Source organism: Oncorhynchus tshawytscha, linkage group LG03, assembly GCF_018296145.1.
Source record: "Oncorhynchus tshawytscha isolate Ot180627B linkage group LG03, Otsh_v2.0, whole genome shotgun sequence".
In the NCBI taxonomy this organism is placed as follows: Eukaryota; Metazoa; Chordata; class Actinopteri; order Salmoniformes; family Salmonidae; genus Oncorhynchus; species Oncorhynchus tshawytscha.
The window spans coordinates 79,564,306-79,572,725 of NC_056431.1; the positions used below are offsets into that span (position 1 = coordinate 79,564,306).

The window sequence follows — 8,420 nt, forward strand, 5'->3', positions numbered from 1 at the left end:
GTTAGCTTAGCAATACGCTAGCCAGTTTACAAGTATCACGACTAAATAGATTTAGACACCATCGACCGAATGTATCTGCACTTTTAAATGCACGGTGACGGTACCGTAAGGGGAAAAGCCGGTCGTCAGCTAACGTTAGCGAACCGGTAGGCAGCCATGTGGTTTCATCGCGAAGCTAACGTCAGGTTAGCTAGTCGTTAGCTTGCTGTCAAACACTCGCTAGCCAGCTAGCGTTAGCTACCGGTATATTAAAATCGTGATTCAGAAATCAATTCCAATGGAATAGATCATATCGTTAACGTTACATATCGTTAACGTTACGATGACTAGAAATTCGACTCAAGTCAAACCGAAAGTTATTCCTGAAGCACGTCTTAATAAGGGCCTAGCAACAAGCTAGTTGACGTTAGCTAGCTAGGTGTGAAACATGAACTCTTTTAACTTTACATGCTCAGGACGACTTTCCCCTCCTCAAAAAAAAAAAAAACAACGATCAACCAGAGCCAACAACCTCCTAATAACATTAACGAATTTCAGAGACCTAGCTAGTTACTTAATATTAAAAACTGGCACATGGTTACAATTGATCATGTTAATATTTACCTGCGCCCGAAGCGTGGCAACAGTAGTAGTGGTGCTTCTCACACCATAACAAAGTGTCTATTACCACAGGGGACTCCCTCCCTCGACGGGCTCAGAGCATGGCGTATTACCCTGGAGATAAAACCCGACACACACAGACTATTTAGTATTTGTTACGTTTCGTAGGCGTAATGGTATGTATTCATCGGTGGACTTCCATCATCCATTTCGTATGATATGTCACGAAAATACAATTCGTATGATATGTCACGAAAATACAATTCGTATGATATGTTACGATTTGCAATTTGTTGTGTCTAAAGTCATTTTGCTTTACTGCACCACCAACTGAATTTTGCTCTGCCTGGAGTACCCCTGAAGTACTCCCCATGTGCCTTTGACCAGTAGGCCTGTGGTCTCATGAGTCTTCTGAAGTACCCCCAGGGGTCCTAGTACCCCTGGTTGGAAACCACTGATCTAGGTGGCTAGCTAGCCAGCTCTATGAGTTATCTAAAAGGGTTCAGGTTAGGGGAAGGTTTAGCTAAAAGGGTTCAGGATAGGGTTATCTAAAAGGGTTCAGGTTAGGGTTAGCTAAAAGGGTTCAGGTTAGGGTTAGCTAAAAGGGTTCAGGTTAAGGTTAGCTAAAAGGGTACAGGTTAGGGTTATCTAAAAGGGTTCAGGTTAAGGTTAGCTAAAAGGGTTTAGGTTAGGGGAAGGTTTAGCTAAAAGGATTCAGCATAGGGGAAGGTTTAGCTAAAATTATTCGGGATAAGGGAAGGGCTAGCTAACAAGTAGTTGAAAAGTAGTTGAAAAGTAGCTGAAAAGTAGTAAAGTAGCGAAAATGCTAAAGTTGTTCATGATGAGATTAAAACACACAACCTTTGGGTTGCTACACATCCGCACAAGGCTACCTGCTGCCTCATGTATCACGTACAGTATTCTGAAAATGTTTTCTCAATTTGATACATGAAGTCAGGCTGGTGAAAATACCCTGTTCAAACTGAATCATGCAGTTTCACACACAACATATCCATGATGTAGGTGTATGTGCTCAAGGGATGAAATTGCACGATAGCAACACTTGTCTGCAATTTGGAATCAATAGGCACATAGTCATACATTACCAATACCCGTTACACAGTGTTACCAATACCCATTAAACAGTGTTACCACTACCCGTTACACAAAGACTGTTACAAATACCATTACACAGTGTAACCACTACCCGTTACATAGTGTTACCAATACCCGTTACGCAAAGACTGTTACCAATACCATTACACAGTGTAACCAATACCCGTTACATAGTGTTACCAATACCCATTACACAAAGACTGTTACCAATACCATTACACAGTGTAACCAATACCAATACGCAAAGACTGTTACAAATACCATTACACAGTGTAACCAATACCCGTTACATAGTGTTACCAATACCCATTACACAAAGACTGTTACCAATACCATTACACAGTGTAACCAATACCCGTTACATAGTGTTACCAATACCCGTTACGCAAAGACTGTTACAAATACCCATTACACAAAGACTGTTACCAATACCCATTACATAGTGTTACCAATACCCATTACACAGACTGTTACCAATACCCGTTACACAAAGACTGTTACCAATACCATTACACAGTGTAACCAATACCCATTACACAGTGTAACCAATACCAATACACAAAGACTGTTACCAATACCCGTTACACAAAGACTGTTACCAATACCATTACACAGTGTAACCAATACCAATACACAAAGACTGTTACCAATACCATTACACAAAGACTGTTACCAATACCCATTACACAAAGACTGTTACCACTACCAATACACAAAGACTGTTACCAATACCCGTTACACAAAGACTGTTACCAATACCATTACACAGTGTAACCAATACCCATTACACAGTGTAACCAATACCAATACACAAAGACTGTTACCAATACCCGTTACACAAAGACTGTTACCAATACCATTACACAGTGTAACCAATACCAATACACAAAGACTGTTACCAATACCCATTACACAAAGACTGTTACCACTACCCGTTACGCAAAGACTGTTACAAATACCATTACACAGTGTAACCAATACCCGTTACATAGTGTTACCAATACCCATTACACAAAGACTGTTACCAATACCATTACACAGTGTAACCAATACCAATACACAAAGACTGTTACCAATACCCGTTACACAGTGTAACCAATACCAATACACAAAGACTGTTACCAATACCCGTTACACAGTGTAACCAATACCAATACACAAAGACTGTTACCAATACCCGTTACACAGTGTAACCAATACCCATTACACAAAGACTGTTACCAATACCAATACACAAAGACTGTTACCAATACCCGTTACACAGTGTAACCAATACCAATACACAAAGACTGTTACCAATACCCGTTACACAGTGTAACCAATACCAATACACAAAGACTGTTACCAATACCAATACACAAAGACTGTTACCAATACCCGTTACACAAAGACTGTTACCACTACCCGTTACACAAAGACTGTTACCAATACCCGTTACAAAGACTGTTACCAATACCCATTACACAAAGACTGTTACCAATACCCGTTACATAGTGTTACCAATACCCATTACACAAAGACTGTTACCACTACCCATTACACAAAGACTGTTACCACTACCCATTACACAGTGTAACCAATACCCATTACACAAAGACTGTTACCACTACCCATTACATAGTGTTACCACTACCAATTACACAAAGACTGTTACCACTACCCATTACATTTTTTAACCACTCCACAAATTTCTTGTTTAACCAACTATAGTTTTGGCAACTTTGTGCATGACACAAGTAATTTTTCCAACAATTGTTTATTGTTTAGACAGAATTGTTTAGACAGAATATTTCAGTTATTATTCACTAAGTTGACTGTGCCTTTAAAAGTTGACTGTGCCTTGAAAATTCCAGAAAATTATGTAATGGCTTTAGAAGCTTCTGATAGGTTAATTAAAATCAAATCACATTTATTTATAAAGCCCTTCGTACATCAGCTGATATCTCAAAGTGCTGTACAGAAACCCAGCCTAAAACCCCAAACAGCAAGCAATGCAGGTGTAGTAGCACGGTGGCCAGGAAAAACTCCTAGAAAGGCCAAAACCTAGGAAGATACCAAGAGAGGAACCAAGCTATGAGGGGTGGCCAGTCCTCTTCTGGCTGTGCCGGGTGGAGATTATAACAGAACAGGGAAGACATCCTCCTCCCTCATGTGGTACCCCTTCCTGCAGACTCATCCTGACATGACCCTCCAGCATTTTTTAAAAATGTTACCTTTATTTTACTTGGCAAGTCAGTTAAGAACAAACTCTTATTTTCAATGACGGCCTAGGAACAGTGGGTTAACTGCCTGTTCAGGGGCAGAACGTCAGATTTGTACCTTGTCAGCTCGGGGATTCGAACTTGCAACCTTTCGGTTACTAGTCCAATGCTCTAACTACTAGGCTACCCTGCCGCATGACAATTCCACCAGCCATACTGCTTGTTCTGTGCATGATTTCCTGCAAGACAGGAATGTCAGTGTTCTGCCATGGCCAGGGAAGGTCCCGGATCTCAATCCCATTGAGCACGTCTGGGACCTGTTGGATCAGAGGGTGAGGGCTAGGGCCATTCCCCCCAGAAATGTCCGGGAACTTACAGGCGCCTTGGTGGAAGAGTGGGGTAACATCTCACAGCAAGAACTGTCAAATCTGGTGCAGTCCATGAGGAGGAGATGCACTGCAGTACTTAATGCAGCTGGTGGCCACACCCGATACTGACTGTTACTTTTGATTTCGACCCCTCCCCCCCTTTGTTCAGGGACACATTATTCCATTTCTGTTAGTCACATATCTGTGGAACTTGTTCAGTTTGTCTCAGTTGTTGAATCTTGTTATGTTCATACAAATATTTACACATGTTAAGTTTGCTGAAAATAAACGCAGTTGACAGTGAGAGGACATTTATTTTTTTGCTGTGTTTATATTAACCCCATGGGTTAAAGTCAAGTATAGTAATAGTAAAATAGTAAATAAATAAAGTATTAAACTGTCAAGAGGAGTGAAACAAGGTTGTCCACTATCGGTATTCTTATTTATTATTGCCATCGAAATGTTAGCTATTAAATTCAGATCAAATAATAATATGAAGGGCCTAGAAATCCAGGGCTTAAAAACAAAGGTGTTGTTGTATGCTGACGATTCATGTTTTCTTTTAAATCCACAGCCTCATAGAGGATCTAGATACTTTTTCTAACCTCTCTGGATTCAAACCAAATTATGATCCGTGTTGGATCACTAAAAAATGCACATTTTACATTACCATATAGTTTACCAGTAAACTGGTCTGAGGGGGATGTGGACATACTCGGTATTCAAATCCCGAAAGACAGAAATCATCTCACTACAATACATTTTAACAGAAAGTTATCAAAAATATATAAGATCTTGCTACCATGGAAAGGAAAATACCTGTCTATTTGTGGAAAAATCTCCCTGATTAACTCTTTAGTCATATCCCAGTTTACCCTGATTAACTCTTTAGTCATATGCCAGTTTACCCTGATTAGCTCTTTAGTCATATGCCAGTTTACCCTGATTAGCTCTTTAGTCATATCCCAGTTTACCCTGATTAACTCTTTAGTCATATCCCAGTTTACCCTGATTAACTCTTTAGTCATATCCCAGTTTACCCTGATTAACTCTTTAGTCATATCCCAGTTTACCCTGATTAACTCTTTAGTCATATCCCAGTTTACCCTGATTAACTCTTTAGTCATATCCCAGTTTACCCTGATTAACTCTTTAGTCATATCCCAGTTTACCCTGATTAACTCTTTAGTCATATCCCAGTTTACCCTGATTAACTCTTTAGTCATATCCCAGTTTATCCTGATTAGCTCTTTAGTCATATCCCAGTTTACCCTGATTAACTCTTTAGTCATATGCCAGTTTACCTATTTTCTTATGGCCTTGCCTACTCCTAGAGACTTGTTTTTAAAAATGATATGAGCAAAAAATAAACCATTTTATTTGGAATGGCAAGCCAGATAACATCAAACGGGCCTATTTATATAATGAATATGATTTCGGAAGGCAGACATGATTAAATATTGAATCTCACTAAAGGCCTCAATCAGACAAAAGTTGTACTTAAATCCAAACTATCAGATTAGTAATAATGTCTCACCCCATGTTCAAGAAGGCCCTTTTTCCCTTCATTCAGATTACAACCTCTCACTTTCGGTTATTTGAAAATGAAAGAAATATCACTATTTTTAAAACAAGCTGAAAGCTGGTTGCAATTTCAGTTTAATCCACCTGAAAAGACAGAACAAATATTATGGTTAACCTCAAATATAATAATTAAGAAAAAAAACTATATTAATATATATTTTTACAAACTGTATAATCTTTGTAAATGATATCATAAATAGGACTGGTGGAGTTATTGTAACGGATGTGAAACGGCTAGCTTAGTTAGCGGTGCGCGCTAAATAGCGTTTCAATCGGTGACGTCACTTGCTCTGAGACCTTGAAGTAGTGGTTCCCCTTGCTCTGCAAGGGCCGCGGCTTTTGTGGAGTGATGGGTAATGATGCTTCGTGGGTGTCAGTTGTTGATGTGTGCAGTGGGTCCCTGGTTCGCGCCCGGGTATGGGCGAGGGGACGGTCTAAAGTTATACTGTTACATTATGTCACACATGCAGCTGTCACGTCTACTCTCGCTCTGGTGCTCGACATCGCCGGCCTACTAACCACTGGTACTGCCAACCATCATTACGCACACCTGGCAACCATCATTACACACACCTGGCAACCATCATTACACACACCTGGCAACCATCATTACCCCCACCTGCCAACCATCATTACACACACCTGGCAACCATCAGAATGGGAGAAACTCCCCAATCCATGTCTCAATTGTCTCAAGGCTTTAAAATCCTTCTTTAACCTGTCTCCTCCCCTTCATCTACACTGATTGAAGTGGATTTAACAGGTGACATCAATAAGGGATCACAGAATCCAGACATTAAAACCGAATTCAATAATATATATTTTTTAATTGAATTTAGTAGAAAATTCACTAATTTCTCCAAGTTAATCATAAGACATGAATAAAACGCATCAGCGATTAGAATTCCCTGCAACTTTCTGAAATGGCACAGGAATGCCCGTGTGTGTGTGTGTGTGTGTGTGTGTGTGTGTGTGTGTGTGTGTGTGTGTGTGTGTGTGTGGTCAAACAAAACATTAGACGTGAAGATGTTGAGTCAACGTTGAAAACTGGTTGGATTTTAAAAAGTAAATCAACTTTAAGGGAATTTAGTATTTTTTCAAACAACGTATTATTATTATTATTATTATTATTATTATTATTATTGTTATTATTATTATTATTATTATTATTATTATTATTTGAAATGTTTTCCATTTGATTGAATATTAAAACATCTACCTGCAGTGAAGCCGTTCAACATCTACATCACATTTAGATGTACGGTTGTAACCGTAGAGATTGATTTGAAAAGGAGAACTGCACTCAGTTGATTTGAAAAGGGGAATTGCACCCAAAAATCCAAATGCCTTGAAGTGGTTACCTGTAACGGATCTCATGCTCCTCTTCTGAGGAGGAGTAGCGAGAAGGATCGGAGGACCAAAACGCAGGATGGTAAGTGTTCATGATGAAATATTTAATGAATCAAACTGAACACTGAAAATACAAAAACAATAAAGTGAACGAACGAAGGCTGAAACAGTCCTGTCTGGTGACACAAAGACAGAAAATAACCACCAACAAAACACAATGGAAAACAGGCTCCCTAGATATGGTTTTCAATCAGGGACAACGATTGACAGCTGCCTCTGATTGAGAACCATACCAGGCCAAACACAGAAATAGAAAATCATAGACAAACTAACATAGACAACCCACCCAACTCACGCCCTGACCATACTAAAACAAAAGACAACCCACCCAACTCACGCCCTGACCATACTAAAACAAAAGACAACCCACCCAACTCACGCCCTGACCGTACTAAAACAAAAGACAACCCGCCTCCTTACCCTCCTCGTGGCCTCTAGAGCGGCGACCCTCCTCGGGGACACTCACCCAACTCACGCCCTGACAATCCACTAAAACAAAAGACAACCCACCCAACTCACGCCCTGACCATACTAAAACTAAAGACAAAACAAAGGAACTGAGGTCAGAACGGACAGTCTCACCATCTACACAGACAGATCCACAGGACAGTCTCAAACACAGTGATCCACAGGACAGCCTCATTCAGATCCACAGGACAGTCCATCAAAGACCTGAACCACAGGGGAGGATCTGGGTCCATCTGTCCAGGACAGCCTCATCCATCTCTGGCAGACAGGGACGTCTCATCCATCTCCAGAGACAGATCCACAGGACACCATCCATCTCCATTTCTCCGCCTCCTCAACCTCCTCCACAGCCAGTCTCATCCATCTAAACAGACAGATCCACAGGACAGTCTCATCCATCTCCACAGACAGACTGGGGACACTAGCCACGGGTCCCCACAGACAGATCCACAGGACAGTCTCATCCATCTACACAAGCAGATCCAACCACATGGACAATCCACAGCACATATAGGCACCAGGACAGCCTCATCCATCTCCACAGACAGATCCACAGGACAGTCTCGTCCATCTCCGCAGACAGATCCACAGGACAGCCTCATCCATCTCCACAGACAGATCCACAGGACAGTCTCATCCATCTAAACAGACAGATCCACAGGACAGTCTCATC

At 40.7% G+C, this 8,420-nt stretch overlaps 1 protein-coding gene across 6 annotated transcripts in view; it reads right to left on the reverse strand.

Annotated features, from left to right (window-relative positions):
• The window catches only part of ttll4 (tubulin tyrosine ligase-like family, member 4), a 62,904-nt gene extending 61,963 nt beyond the window's left edge, over positions 1 to 941 (reverse strand). For 2 of the 6 annotated variants that reach the window (XM_042320055.1, XM_042320050.1), the window contains exon 1: positions 604 to 939. The gene's annotated coding sequence lies outside the window, so the exon portion shown is untranslated. Of the gene's footprint in view, positions 1 to 104; positions 225 to 603 lie in introns of those variants that run through there. The other 4 variants (XM_042320054.1, XM_042320052.1, XM_042320051.1 and 1 more) reach the window with 4 other exon arrangements.
• Between the last annotated feature and the right edge of the window lie 7,479 nt (positions 942 to 8,420).